We start from the raw sequence: 16719 nt of genomic DNA, 5'->3' as shown, positions 1-16719 counted from the left end.
AAAATTAAAATATTACCTTTCAAAACGAAGTGCATCATATGTCCTCCATGTGCGCACGGTGCGCGAAGCGCATCGTGCGTACATGGCCCATCTAGCGTAACGTGGGCACGCGGTGCGCATAGCGCACCGCGTGCCCACCGTGCGTGCGCGGCACTAACTGCGTAAAGTGGGCGCGCGGTGCGCGAAGCGTACCGCGTGCTTACTGTGCGCGCACCGTGCGCGAAGCGCACCGTGCGCGCACGGAACGAACTGCGTTAAGTAGGCGCGCACGCCACGAATGGCGTAAAGTAACTTAGCATTTAAAAAACCGTACAAATTCACTGAAAAAACCATAGGTTTCACACACGTTATAGTTAGGAATTAGCATTTAAAAAACCTTGCAAATTCACTGAAAAAACCATAGGTTTCACACATGTTATAGTTAGCGGAAATTTTACTGATAAAAAACCAATGAAATTCCCCCGTTATAGTTAGTGCAGGCAACTATAACTCACGCGACCGCAATCTTCTGCTGATGACATATGTGTCTTTATGAAAAAAAAATATTTGTAATATATGTATAGCTAAAAATGTATGGAAGAAGACATGGGCAAATAAGTGTCTAAATACAGTATTAGCATCAGCAGAGGATTGCGGTCGCGTGAGTTATAGTTGCCTGCACTAACTATAACGGGGGAATTTCATTGGTTTTTTTATCAGTAAAATTTCCGCTAACTATAACATGTGTGAAACCTATGGTTTTTTCAGTGAATATATATATATATATATATATATATATATATATATATATATATATATATATATATATATATATATATTCACTGAAAAAACCATAGGTTTCAGGGGCGTTATAGTTAGCTGGACATTTCCCTTGTACAAAACCCTAGAAATTCCCCTGTTATAGTTAGTTCAGCTAACTATAACTCGCGCCCCCGCAATGCACTGCTGATGACGTCACATATTACATCACTCATGACATGGTCAGTGACATCACTGATGACATCACTGATGACATCTCAAATGACATCTCTGATGACATCACTGATGACGTCATCCTTGTGATAAATTAGTGCATCTTCTCACACCCTAATATAACCTTTGATACACCGACTCAAAATTTCAGATGGCCATTTTGAAAACCATAGATACTCCAATACCAATAACTACATACCCACTCATTGACTCTTAGGTCTACATACACCTCCACACACTCATCTGTACAGTCACTCATACTTACAGTCACTCCGTACAGGACTATCATATGCATTTATACACATATATAGACACTCACACACCGCCAATCATCCATTGAGGTACTGACACACCTAGTCAATCATGCAAATAATTAAACACAGTCCAATTTACTCACCTATACAGTTAAACACTCTCAAGTTCACTTACTCATAAAAATACTAACAAATTCTGACGATCTTATACAATTACTGATACAAGCACACACTCATCCATACAGCCACTCCCGCAATCACACACTCTCACATATAGATAGTTATATACTCTTACACACATATACACTGCGTTTCACATATGTAGTTACTGACACATGTAGAACTGAGATATACATTTAATCACTAACACACCCATACATACACTCACCCAACCATACAGTCCATCACAGGTGCACTCTTAAAACCATGCACCCATAGAAACACCCACTCACACATCTATGCACAGAGTCACACACACCCTACCCACACAAACGCTCAGGCACCCATACAGATACTCAGACAACCAATCAATAACCCATATAGACACTCATATAGCTATTCACAAAACCATGCAGCCACTTATACACCAACACACAGACACATACAGACATTCACACTGTTTAGTCACTAGTCTGCAGTAAGATACATTTAATGACTCACTTATAGAGTCAGTTACGCACCTAGAAAATCATCCATTCACACACTTGTACACCCACTCATTCTTCAACAGGCCTTTCCCTATATATATTAAACATATTAAAACTTTACAGAAACACAGACTCACTTGATGACGTCATCAGTGATGTCATCAGTGATGTCATTTGAGATGTCATCAGTGATGTCATCAGTGATGTCACTGACCATGTCATGAGTGATGTAATATGTGACGTCATCAGCAGTGCATTGCGGGGGCGCAAGTTATAGTTAGCTGAACTAACTATAACGGGGGAATTTCTAGGGTTTTGTACGAGGGAAATGTCCAGCTAACTATAACGCCCCTGAAACCTATGGTTTTTTCAGTGAATTTCAAAGGTTTTTGAAATGCCAATTCCCAACTATAACGTGCATGAAACCTATGGTTTTTTCAGTGTATTCAGTGATCAAGACTGCCTGTGTGCAGTCGAAACGCGTCATGCTGGGCACTTGCTCGTATTGATTTTGCACTTGCACTTGCATTTGCACTTTTTTTGAATCTGCTTAAATAAAATAAAATAAGGATTAACTATCCATGCGGTGGTCCATACCTGTTTGATGTGATCAAGACGTCGATTACTTCAGGATGGTGGTGTGCATATATATATATATATATATATATATAAATATAAATTCACTGAAAAAACCATAGGTTTCACACATGTTATAGTTAGCGGAAATTTTACTGATAAAAAACCAGTGAAATTGCCCCGTTATAGTTAGTGCTGGCAACTATAACTCACGCGACCGCAATCCTCTGCTGATGCTAATACTGTATTTAGACACTTATTTGCCCATGTCTTCTTCCATACATTTTTAGCTATACATATATTACAAATATTTTTTTTCATAAAGACACATATGTCATCAGCAGAAGATTGCGGTCGCGTGAGTTATAGTTGCCAGCACTAACTATAACGGGGCAATTTCACTGGTTTTTTATCAGTAAAATTTCCGCTAACTATAACATGTGTAAAACCTATGGTTTTTTCAGTGAATTTGCAAGGTTTTTTAAATGCTAATTCCTAACTATAACGTGTGTGAAACCTATGGTTTTTTCAGTGAATTTGTACGGTTTTTTAAATGCTAAGTTACTTTACGCCATTCGAGGCGTGCGCGCCCACTTAACGCAGTTCGTTCCGTGCACGGTTTTTATCAACTTTAATAAGCCCTGTACATTTGGTGGCCTTCGGCCACCAAAAGCACAGGGGGTGGGGTCAATGTGGATAGTGTTTTTTTTATTTCGATTTTATAATTTCATGTTGCCAAAATTTAGTTTTTTTTACCTATTAATAAGCCCTGTACATTTGGTGGCCTACGGCCACCAAAAGCACAGGGGGTGGGGTAAGTGTGGATAGTGTTTTTTTTATTTTTTATTTTTTTACCGTACGCTTACGGTAAGCGTACGGTAAGCGTACTCGGCGAAATTGCCGGAAAAAAAATAAAACCGTTTTTGCTCTTGGGGGATGTTTGGGGACTCCCTCAACATGACTATGTGGGAGGGAGTTGTCAAAACAGCCCCGTAACATGTTTTTGGCCATCTTGTTTGATAAACAACACTCAGTGCGAGAGACAAAATGGCGGCCGCCGCTTCCTGGTTTCGGCCGATTCGAATGTTTACTAAGATCTAAGAGCCAATCAGAATCGCGCTCGCGCACGCCACCGTACGCTTACGGTAAGCGTACGGTAAGCGTACCGTAAGCGGGCTCAGATATATATATTGATTTAAAGGCTATTTTCTCAGAATCTACTGAACAGATTTACACCAAACCTACAAAAGGCACTTCCTTGACCTAGGGACTACCTCTCTGCCAAATTTCTAGTAATTCTGTTCAGCCGTTCGGGCTGTAGCTCGTTCTAAAGGTCCTATGGAAAAATGCATGGGAAAAACGCGTTTTGGGACCCCCCTTTTATCTCAGCCCCCGCTTGACGAATCCCCCCGAGACTTTCAGGGTAGGAGCGGAGCGTAGCGCCCCACCTATTTTGAGAAATTCGCGAGGATTCATCGACCGGCGCCAAAGTTATTCAAAATAGAATGTTGAGGTTTTCCTATGGAAAAGGGGTCCTAACTATAACTACCTACTGGCGACCGCCAGTAGGTAATATATATATATATATATATATATATATTACCCAGTGGGAGTAGTTCTAGTTAGGATCATGTTTCCGTAGAAGATGCATGTTTTTTTATTGCTAATAACTTTGGTGCCGTTTGATGAATCTCCACAAAACCTTTCAGTAAAGTGCAGAGCCTCTGTGGATCCCAACAGGTCTCCTTTTGTTATCTGATTGGCTACCACCACCTCTACCAGAAAGTGGTGGTAGACATCTTAGGACTAGGACTGAGTCCCGAATCCTAATTTTTTTTTAAAGGTATAAGGGGACAAGATAGGGATACACTGACCCACCTACGCCCCAGCCTGGGGCTAAAAATGTTAATTTTTTTTATATTTTGATGCAAATCTGTAGTGAAGAAAACTAGCACTGGCTCTCGTGCTTTTTCATTAAAAGCCCCTGGGGTGTGCCAAGACGCAGGGGGGGGGATGACGCAGCTTTATTTTTTAGGGGAGACGGGTGCACGTGGCACACCCATCCCAAGCCGATTTTGGACCCAGGAACCTATCCCCCGGGGCTCAAATTATGTTTTGAGGCAGAGGGGGCATGTGAACTCCTCCGGGAGCTACTTGTAGCCCTGAGGAGCCCATTCCCCTGGGTCGATGTCTTTTTTAGATGGAGAGGGACATGCAGCCTGCCTCCTAAACCTATAAAGGCCCCAGGAAAACCATCCTCCTGGGCTTCTAAACTAAGTAAAAGGTATGTGTGCAGTGCGGCTCTCATCCCCGAGCCATTAATAGCCCCTGTGACCCCATCCCTGGAGCTTAGAATCTTTCCTGCCTGCACTGGCACGGATAGGGAAACCTGTGTTTGCATCCACCTGGTGGGAGCATTTTCAAAACTCCCGCCATGCAGGGGCAAACACAAAGTCTGCTCCCAGCCAGCGGGACCTTTGAAAATGCTCCTGCCGGCTGGGAGCAGACTTTTGATCTATTTTCCTGCTCAAACAGATCAAACAGTTGCTCCCACCCAGAGGAAGCAACATAAGTAGCTGATCCCTGATGGCAGAAGCAATGCCGGCTCCCTCTGTATGCAGGAAGCTGACTATGGCAGACAGGGCCTTCGGGTTCCCCCCACAGCCTCCGAGTGTATGCCCCCTTTTAAGAAATGAAGGCCCAGGGGGGTGGCGTCCCCGGGGCTGATAACAGCTTAGAGAAGGGGACTGTGCTCCCCTTCCCCTTTAAAATAACTATTACCCCAGGGATGGGATCCTCAGGGCCTAAGGAGGCTCAGGAAGGAGGGTCATGCTGCCCCCTTCCCCACCAAAAAAATATATATGGCCTGAGGAATGGGGTCCACAGGGCCATAATAGTTTGGAAAGGGGAGGCTCATGGCCTCCCTCCCCTTTAACAAAAAAAGCCCTGGGAATTGTGTCTCCCGGCTGCAGGCCAGGCCTTGTTGCCAACAACCAATCTATGAGCAGCATGAGATTGGCTGCTTGCAGGGGGTTGGCCTTAAGGAGCCCCCGAAGGCCCTGCATAGGGTGGGGGTTAGCTGCCTTTAAGGTGTTGGCTGCATGCAGAGGTAGGATGAAAGCCAGGCCCTGCAGCGACCCACATCACCGCACATGGCCGAAGGTGAAATGTTAAGTAACAATGTAACATTTTAAACTCTAAAAAACACTGAAATTCAACAGTTATAGTTATCTCAATTAACTATAACTCCTATAGCTCGTGCCCTAAGCTAACTATAACAAGCGCCCTTACCATGCACTGCTAATTACCCCACATATTATATAATTCATGACATCTTCTATGGCATCATTAATAATATTAGTGCAACGTTTGCAGTGAAATTATTGATAAAAAACTGTGCAAGGCAGGTGCATGAGTTATAGTTACCCTGGAGCCAGAGTTATAATTACTTGAGAGAACTATAACTGGGGAATTTCTGTGATTTTTAAAGTTTAAAACATTACGTTGTTATGGAACATTTAACCTAACTTTAGCATTACTTTAACCTTTGTGTTTTTTCAGTGAATTATAGTTAGGACCTAATTTCTATCAAAAAGCCTTATTTCAGTTGCCTACATCTTTAACGCCAGCTAACGATTTTTCACAAAGCTTTTCCCAAAAATGTAACGCTCACTTCAGCTGCTGTCTGGAAAGTTTGGGGGTAATCTGTGAAGTGGAGGCCGAGAAAAAGAGGAGGCCCGCAAAATGCTTTTATTCCATGTTAACCCCCATAGGAGTTTTGAACACACTCACAGCCCAAACCGCTGGATGGAATTACACTAAATTTGTAAGAAAGGTAGATTTTGTTCCGCAGATCATGGTTTTGTGATTTGGTGTAAATCGTTTCAGTAGTTTTAGAGATATAAACCGAAAAACAAATTTGTATATATATAGGGACACGGATCCTCCGCAGATGCATGCGCCAAAGCAAAAGACTGATTTACTGGCAACAGCTTCACAGAAAAATTGCCTCCGCCATTTTGTTTATCGGGAAATGGTCCCCGCGGCAGAAAATTTCTCTGCAAAGTGAATAAAGAGGTCAGGGTAAAGGTACCCTAACTCCATGGATGTGTTAGAGGAGTCCCACAGGGACCCATAAAGGCCAATAAATTGCCTTCTAACATGTTTTCTGAATGTGTGGGAATCTGCGGATCCCCACGGAGCTCAGAGGGACCCCTTACACTGTGGAACCATGAATCCTAATGCAGGTTATCAAAGGCCCGCCCTCTTTGTCCACCACTCTGCATACGTGCCTCCTAATGAACTACTGGTTGGGGGGTGAAGTCCCATTGGATGCTGAGGGTCCTTGGGGGTAAAGAACCCCTATTGTTGCCACAAGTAAGTCCCCCACAGTGGAATTGTTCAGACCTCATTGGAGGCCCGCCCCCTTTCTCAACCACTCTGCAAATGCACATCATGATACACAACACGGTTGTGGGGTTGAAGTCCCCTTGGCTGCTGAAGGTCCTGGGGGGTCAAGATCCTCTATTGTTGCCAAAAGTAAGTCCCCCACAGCAGGATTGCACAGACATTGTCGGAGGCCCGTGCCCTTACTTAACCACTCTGCAAACATGCCTCGTGGTACACTACTCTTGGGGTATGAAGTCTAGGGTTGAGTGCACTGAGATACTCCGCTCCGCCTGCGGTTGGCGGAGTTTTTGCCAAACTCAATGGAGCATGGCGTGGCAAAACTCTGCCGGCGGAGCGGAGTTTACCGCCCAACCCTATCAGAGACTCACTCACAGCCCAACTCATACAACCATATACCCACTTACAACCCCACTCATACTCTCTCATACTTACTTACAAACCTACTCAGACACTCATACACCCATTGAATTACTCGCACACTCAGTGTCAAAGGTTAGTGGTTACAGTTAGGAAATAACATTTAAAAAACCATACAAATTCACTTAAAAAACCAAAGGTTACAGAGATGTTATAGTTAGGAAATAGAATTAAAAATCCTTAGACATTCACTGAAAAAACCAAAGGTTACATGGACATTATAGTTAGGCTCATATTTCACTTGTGCAAAACCAGTGAAATTCAGCAGATATACTTACCTAAGCTAACTATAACTAACGGCACCATAATAAATGCACTGATTATGACCTCACATATTACATCATGCTTGACATGATCAGTGCCATCATTGATGACATCTCAAATGACATCACTGCTTACGTCATTCACAGAACCACTCACACCCCCATACAACCTCTCATACACACACTCAAACACTCACTCACTCATAGAGCCTGGTTATACAACCAGGCACTCACCTGTACAGCCACTCGCACAGCCATACACACAGCCACTGACACACTCAGTTATTCACCTATGCTGCTACACACACCCACTCACTTACCCATACAGCCTCTCCACAGAGCCACTCACTCAGCCATATAGCCACTCACACACTCACTCACTGACCAACACACTCACTCACACACCCACACAACCACTTGCATTCTGTTAGAATTGGCATCTTTGGCATGGTTTCCCCTGACATTTTGCCTCTACCTCCTGTATTTTTTATGCTGTGCTGGATTTCGTTTTTAATGGCTTAGATGCTTTGGGCACTTTGCCATTGCTGATCAGTGTCAAAATGCAAGTGCTTCCTGTGTAAATTGTTGTTACAATTGATTGTCCCTGAATGGCATATTTGATTTACTGGTAAGTCCCAAGTAAAGCACACAGAGGTGTGCCAGGGCCTGTAAATCAAATGCTACTAGTGGGCCTGCAGCACTGATTGTGCCTTGCACATGAGTAGCCCTGAAAAGGTATCTCAGACCTGCCACTGCAGTGTCTGTGCACAGTTTGTTAACTGCAATGTTGACTTGGCCCTAACCTTTCCTTTTCTTACATGTAAGGCACCCCTATGGTAGGCCCAAGGTACCCCCCCCCCCCCCCCGGGCAGGGTGCAGTGTATGTGAAAGGTACGACATGTTCTAGTGTGTGTGACATGTCCTAATAGTGAAATACTGCCAATTTTGTTTTTCACTATTGAAAGGCTATCTTGCCCCATAGGATAGAATGGGGGAATTCTTTGTAACATCTTACAAGCATAACGTCCCATTGGGACAAGATAGAGAAATAAAGTTTAGGCTTTCTGAACTCAGAATTTAATAACACATCTTTTAGTAAAGATGTTTTTTTAATTGTCTGTTTGAAAATGGCACTTTTAGAAAGTAGGCATTTTCTTGTTTAACCATTCTGTATGCCTGTTTGTGTATGGTCTGTCTGGTTTTGGAGTGACAGGTGCTGTGGATGTGCATTCACTGTAGACAGCCACGGGGGGGGGGGGTGAGGTGTGCCTGGCCCTTCCTGCATGATTCAGAGCTGAGCTGAATAGACCTTGGCTGAATTTTTAGTGGGAGGAGATTTCCTTGCACCTGAATTGGGCCTGTCCCCTCATACAATGCTATCTCCACCCCATATGGTCATACTGCACCAGTGAGGACAGAGCTGGTTTGGACTGGGCTCAGAGACCCTTGCACAAAGAGAATAAAGACATTTCAGGGTATAAGTATAAGACCTAAAACCCTAGAACTTTAGATCACTTCTGGACTCAAGAGGAACCTTTGCCAAGAAGAGTTGAAGAGCTGTGAGGAGGAGGACTGCCCCTTTGTTGTGTGCTGTGTGGGGTTGGTCTGCAGTTGATGTTTCTGCCAAGGAGAGGACAAAGACTGGAACTTTGCTTTGAACCTGTTTGACGAAGATCTCCAAGGGCCTGTGTGTGCTGGCCTCCTGTTCTGAAGTCTCTGCAACACAAAGACTTCACCCCCAGCTCCCTTGAACTCTGCTGATGAGAGATCTGACCTGCCAGGAGGTGCCTGTTCAAGTTCTGGGCCTCTGGAGGTTGTGCTTGCTGCTGGGAAATGGAAGAAACCTGAAAAACTAAGAAAATCGACGCATCGCTCTTCTTGCGAGTGTTTTTCCGATGCAGCACCGCTGTGCGAGAAGAATCTTCACGCATCGCCGTGCCACTGCCGAAACCGATGCAGTGCTGGTCGCTGCTGCAAGAACCAACGCATCGAGGGATCGCGGCTGAAGAAACCGACAGTGCCGCATGCCGCCGCTACATCGATTGCCAACACATCCCAGATTTCAACGCATCGTACAAGTGCAGCAAGTTTTCTTGACGCAACACCCACAGACCAGAACCGTATCTGAATTGACGGATCACTTCCCCCTACAGACCAGATCCAACGCATAACTTTTCCAGCATGCAGCAGAACTGTCGCATCGCATCCCCATGGTCTCAGTAACTGACGCATCTCTTTGTTTTTTGATGCTTCCCATCTCTGCGGCTGTTTGGCCTTGTGAATTTTGACGCATCTACAGGTACATTGTGAGGTATCATGCATCCATAGTTTTCTATGAACCCAGTTGCTTGAAACCTTTTTAAAGTCATATTCTTATTACATGTATGTTGGATTTTTGTTGTTTTGGTCTTGTTGAGTTTAGATAAAGATACTTTCTTTTTCCTAAACTGGTGTGGTGTCCATTTGTGGTGTTAACACTGTATTACTGTGTGTTTTGAGTACAAATACTTTACACATTGCCTTTGGGATAAGTCTGTCTGATTGTGCCAAGCTACCCAGGGGGTGAGCAGGGGCTATCTACTGTGTGTATCCCCCTTACCCTGACTAGAAGCAAGGGTCCCTATTTGGACAAAGGTACCTAATTCTGCCAACTAGAGACCCCATACCTAACACATACCAATTCACCCATCCATACAACCACTCACACAGGCACTCACTCAGCCATACAAACAACCCCACAGATACTCACTCTTCCATACAGCCACTCACACATCAACTCACTCAACAAAAAAACTCACTAATAAAACCAGGCACTCACCCACACACCCACTCACCCACCCACTCACCCACCCATACAGCCACTCACCTACCCACCCATACAGCCACTGACACATCCACTCACTCACCAATACAGCCACTCACACAGCCACTATGTTACTGGCACAGCTACTCAGATACCCACTTAGACATCTATACAGCCACTCACAGACCCATTGGCACACCTGCGTAGTCACTCAGACACCCACTCACATACATATACACACAGTCACACAGCGACTCACATAAACTATGTTTAAAAAAGGAATCACTCATTAGTAGTACACAAAGTATACGGAGTTAACTTTTGTGGTACCTTAGTATATATGGTTAAGACACAACAACTATTAGAAAACACTCACAATCAGTGGGTGATGTCATCGGTGATGTCATTTCAGATGTCATCAGTGATGTCACTGACCATGTCATGAGTGATTTATTATGTGAGGTCAAAAGCAGTATATTGTGGGGGCGTAAGTTATAGTTAGCTAGGTAACTATAACTGTTGAATTTCACTGGTTTTGTATGAGTGAAATCTGAGCCTAACTATAACGTCCCAGTAACCTTTGCTTTTTTTTCTGTGAGCATATAATATATATATTCGTTTTTCCCTTAATTCATATACAATGAAGCCGACCAGGATGCTGGGGATAAAGTAGACGAGTCAGTTAATTAAATTTTTTATAGTTGTACTCTTCCTCTCAAATATGGAGTTTTAAGACATTGAAGCTTCACTTAACAAGTGCCAGATGTAGTTCACATATAAACAGAATATGGAGTAATCAGGTGATTTTTTTAGGTTTGGCTTTATGAATGTCACTTACACAGGTAATAAGCTAAAGCCCGATGAAAGTACTATGGGCTGTACGCTGTGAAGCAAAAAGTGGAACTGTGGGCTTTGAGATTGAGTAAACTGACATGGTCATGTTTCAGAAAGAGAGTTAAGATTTGGCAGAGTATCCCTTATATAGCATTTAGTGATTTTGTTGATGCACTTCAAGGGACAAAATCCAGCGAAATAGAAATCATTGTTTTGGTCAGTGAATTGCCATAGCAAAGATCAGTGCGTCACTGTTAGAAATGGGGTTTCTGGTTGTATTCAATTGAAACAAGAGCTCTGGGCACATGCGATCTTTAGTCCAAACGAAAGTACTCCAGCAGTCTTCAGGTTCATCAAATCATGACTCTAGTCAGGCTAAGTTACATACACACTAAAAGATAACCTGCGGTCACCTTTTGGTATTTTGGCACAGAATAGTCAGGCCTATCTAAAGAAGCAATGTGTAAAGTATTCGTGCAACACAAACACACAGAGCGCAATGAAAACACCATAAAATACTTCACGCAGGTTTAGAAAAATAAACTATATTTTTACGAGTAAACCGAGACCAAAACAACTAATCTAATAAGTAAAACCGGAGGTATAAATTTTTAAAGATCAAACCAAAATGTAGTGCTTAGAAGAAAATAGCGTTTAGAGGTTACTTGAAGTCACGCTGGAGGGGGTCAATCCAAAGTTCAGGCTGACCGCAATGGAAGGCAGGCCAGCTAGAGGACTCACACAGGTCCCACTGAAAAAGAACCTTGCCTGGAACAAATGTCGACAGCGAAGACTCAATGTGTCAGTTTCGAATCCGTGCGGGCGATGAAGGCTTAATCGCTGAACTCCTTTACAATGCAGGCGCTGCGTATTTGTCGAGTCGCACAGTCCGTCAAGGCGATGTCGTCGATCAGCTCCTGTGTCGGTGTTGAAGGGTAATGTGTCAGTTCCATTCAGTGCAAAGTCATCACTGTGTCGATTTTGTTGGTTCTGTACTGCAGAAGTCACCTTTCAAGGGCCAAGGACTGGATTGGCACTACGTGGCAGGACAGGACTCACAGATGGCAGAGTTCCGTGTTGTTGCAGTTTTGAAGGAAGTCTTTGATGGCCCTGAGACATCAGAAAAGGGCACAAGCCAGCAAGCTCTTGGAGTCGCTCTGGGTTCAAGTGAGATGGGGTCAGTTCTTGTCCTCAGCAGGGTGGAGATCAGCAAGCAGCAACACAGCACAGCAAAACAGAAAAACTGTTCTTCCACAGCAGAAGTCAAGCAGAGTGGAAATCCTTGTAGCACAGCAATCTTTACTCTTTGTAGAGTTCTTCACAGGCCCAGTAGTGTACTGTCTTGGTAGGGTCAGAGGTCCAGTACTTATACCCAATTGTACCTTTGAAGTGGGGGTGACTTCAAAGAAGGCCTTTTAAGTGCACAGGTCCCCCTTTCTTCCCAGCCCTGACTTCAGACTATTAGTAGGGGGTAATCAACCCTTTGCGTGGAAAGCAGGACACTGCCTATTCAGGTGTAAGTGTCAGCATCCCCCCTTCCTGTCCAGAAAGAGCTATCAAAATGCAGAGGAGTTCTCTGTCACAGATACCCTTCCTGTGTTTGTGGCTTTCTAGAGGGAATGCACAAAGTGTAACTGTCGCCCCCCTCCCAGACATGTCCTGAACATGTGCTACAAAGCACACATGGCTACATGGCACACATGGTCAGATGCACATAACTTTAGGTTTGCGATTAAATAATAGCAAACAATTGCGATAAAACAGCTATTTACAAATATGTGTTTCATACATTTAGTGATTCCCAGTGGGTCGCAAATAGACCTATTTCATTATTATTCATGATTGTGGTCTCAGTTTGCAGCCAATTGGGAATCGTAAAAATCACAGGAATAGTGGCCTGCTGGGGTTAGCAGACATGTCTGTGATTGCTTTTAAATAAAGAAATGTATTTTTTAATGCAGTCTCTTTCCCCTAAAGGAAAACAGGATGCATTTCAAAATGAAAAATGAAAAGTTTTCTTTCATTTTACATGAGTAGGCAGTGGTCCTTGGGACCACTGACTGCTCTTAAAAGAATGTTTTCTCCAACATTCACAAAGGGGAGGGAGTCCCTTGGGGACCCCTTCACATTTGTGAATGGGTTACCACCAACTTGGAGTTGGTAGTAAAATGTGAATGTTTTGCGAGCGCATTTAAGTCGTAAAACATTCACTCATACCACTAGGAGTCACTATTAGGAAGGGATGCCCGAAACACACCCCTTCCTAACACCGAATCGCAAACCTAATTTGCAATTCTGTAATACGTCACTGAATCGCAATTTTGGACTTTGTACATAAATAAGGGCTTTTTTTGTGGATAACAAACAGCCAGATTCAATGGCGACCTAAAAAAAGCTTCGTAAATCCTGCCCACAGAGCAGTAAGAGCAGTGAATTGCCCGCTTTTTAAAAGTGCCACTTCTAAAATAGTAATGTTAAAGCCAACTTTACCAGTAAAGAGGATTCATCAATACCATTTCAAACATATGAAACACGATGAAGCTACTCCTTTCTAATCAGGAACTACAGCTTAAAAGTGTATTAAGGAATTCCCAATTCTATCCCAGGGGAGGATCAGGCCTCAGAGTAGTGAAAAACTTATTGGGGTGATTGTCACTACCAGAACATGTAAAACTTAACAGTACATGTTCTACCTTTTGTTTACATGGCACACTGCCCTATGGGCTACCTAGGGCCTACCTTAAGGACGATGTATGTGTAATAAAAGGGGAGTTTAAAACTTGGCAAGTAGTTTTAAATGTCAAGTTGGAGTGGCAGTAAATTGCACACAGGCCTTGCAATGGCAGCCCTGAGACATGTTTGAAAGGCTACTTATGTGGGTGGCACAATCAGTGCTGCAGGCCCACTAGTAGCATTTAGGTTTTCAGGCCCTGGGTATATAGTATACCACTTTACATGGGACTTGCAAGTAAACTAAATATGTTAATTAAGTATACATCAATGTCACCATGTTTAGGGGAGAAGCACATGCACTTTAGAACTTGTTAAAGATGTGGCACCTGCACTAGAGCATCTTTCATCTATTCAGGCAAGCTCGTGTGTATATGTGTCAGTTTCATGTCTGTATGTTTGCCTGTAGGCAGCATCTATGCAGATGTAAGCCTTTGCAAAAGATGCCATTTTTCTATATGGAATATACTTACAAATAGTGTCCACTCAAAAAAACCACTCACATGCTTTAGGAATGAACATACTGTTTTGTTTTCCAAAATGTTCAGACATGCGTAGATTGTCAATATTTTTCTTTCATAGCCCCAGATGTAAAGAATAATATATAGAACATGATGCAACGCACATGACAGATATAAGACAACTGTCATTGTGGCAAGGAACTCGGGGTCACATTTATGACCCGGTCTGCGTAACTCTTGCACAATGCAACAATCTTTCTATGTGTGCTGCATTCTGCAAGGGAAAAGGACAGGAATGTGCCATGTTGGATAAATACGGAGCATTCCTGCCCTTTCCTTGTGATGCGGGGTAGCACACCAAGGTGACATGCTGCGCTGCCCTGTGCCACCAAATTCATAAATATGCTCCACGGATCTTACTGTGGAGTCCGCTCACGGGCTCTGCACTGCCACGCCACTGAACTGCTGCAGTTCTGTGAGGTGGCAGGGTGGCTGCAGCACTGTACTTTTAGCATGTGTGCACCTGCCGTACAACAGGCAGGTCCAGCTTGCTGGTTGAAGGTAACACAGGCCTAATGCTCCAGTGCTTGACGACTGCCGCATGTGATTTGCAGGCTTCAACACCTCATCTGGCTGAATGAATCTGATCACGTGTATGGCAAATATGTTACCAGCTGGACGTGGCACTTCTACAGAATCCTGAATCTCTGCCTCAGCCGCCATTCTTCCTCTTGAATCCTTTCTTTGGATACTGACATGGTTTTACAGTTGGAAGATGAAGTACTGGAAACATTACTGGTAAATCGGAGGAACCAATCTAAAATGGATGCTGTTTCATTTCCTATTTTGATACTTCTATTCCAGGTCTTTAACTCTTCTTGTATATACAAAAGAAGCAGGTGGGTGTCTCAGATGCATCACAACTTTGGTTGCTTCTTTAGCTAGTTGCTCACTCCAGAAGCATTCGCTTCAACGTATCGCCTCATTTTATAGCCTAATTCCAGATGCTCTGTCTCCTGGCCTGCAGAATCCTTCAGCAGTCTTTCTGGGTTCCAGTTTTTGTTCTCTAAAGGAAAAGGTATATTTACTGATCTGATTCTTTTTCCATTTCACCTCCAGTCCCCAGGTTAGAGCTTGGAGTGCTAAAGGAAATTGGCAGCACATATCTACATGAGAAAAAGCCAAGGCACTTGACAACAACTTGAGAACTCTCTGTAAAGCACCCTTTACACCTGCCACATAATGCAGTTAGCTCTGTGAATCTGAATTGTACATATCCCATTGATTTGAAAGGAGAGAGTACTGTACACCACCATGTGTATCCAGGAGGTAAGTCTTCAAGTGCTACCGTGAAGCAGATCACCAAGTGCTCCCATGAAGTGTGTCACCACGTGCAACCTTGAAGTGCTTCATCCAGAAAATGGCACAGGGAAGACACCAGTACTCTCTGTGTATACAACACCCTTTGCTGCACTAGGCAAATGATCCAGTACTCGCCCGAAGTGCATCACTCTGTTCCCCCTTGATGCTCCTTACCTTGTGCACCCTGCAGCACATCATCCTGAGATCCACTGATGCACATAAACATACCAAGTTAATGTATGACGGTCAGTCAGTGTGTCCTTATGTCTTTGTGGAAATAAGTGTACTGGCCTGTGTGCCCGTATATGTCCGTATATTGTGTACCTCACCAGGCACGCATTCATACATGATCTACAGTGCTTTAAATGGAAATACAGAAGTGTTGGTACTCACTATTTAAAGTACCTGCCTGCTCGGAGAAATGCCAGTACTCTCACAATAAATGCATTCTAGCACTACTGAGAAGTGCCAGTACTCTCCCAATAAATGCATTCTAGCACTGCTGAGAAGTGCAGGTACTCTCTCAATAAATGCATTCTAGCACATCTGAGAAGTGCTGATACTCTCCCAATAAATGTAATCTAGCTCTGATGAGAAGTGCAGGTACTCTCCCAATAAATGCCTTCTAGCACTGCTGAGAAGTGCAGGTACTCTCCCAATAAATGCATTCTAGCACGTCTGAGAAGTGCCGGTACTCTCCCAAAAAATGCATTCTAGCACGTCTGAGAAGTGACGGTACTCTCCCAATAAATGCATTCTAGCACGTCTGAGAAATGCGGATGCTCTCCCAATAAATGTATTCTGGCACTGCTGAGAAGTGCAGGTACTCTCCCAATAAATGCATTCTAGCACTGCTGAGAAGTGCAGGTACTCAGGCACCCTCCCAATAAATACATTCTAGCACGTCTGAGAAGTGCTGGTACTCTCCCAATAAATGCATTATAGCACTTTTGAGAAGTGCCGGTACTCTCCCAATAAATGTATTTTAGC

The 16719-nt window shown here is 43.7% G+C and overlaps 1 protein-coding gene across 1 annotated transcript in view; it reads right to left on the bottom strand.

The window, feature by feature from the left end:
* Positions 1–16719, bottom strand: part of ABCC4 (ATP binding cassette subfamily C member 4 (PEL blood group)) — a 1516984-nt gene that overhangs the window by 984581 nt on the left and 515684 nt on the right. The window lies entirely within an intron of this gene.

The sequence above is a fragment of the Triturus cristatus genome, chromosome 8, assembly GCF_964204655.1.
Source record: "Triturus cristatus chromosome 8, aTriCri1.1, whole genome shotgun sequence".
NCBI classification, from domain to species: domain Eukaryota; kingdom Metazoa; phylum Chordata; class Amphibia; order Caudata; family Salamandridae; genus Triturus; species Triturus cristatus.
The sequence above is the reverse complement of the archived record's forward strand: the minus strand, read 5'-3'. Positions and strand labels throughout refer to the sequence as shown.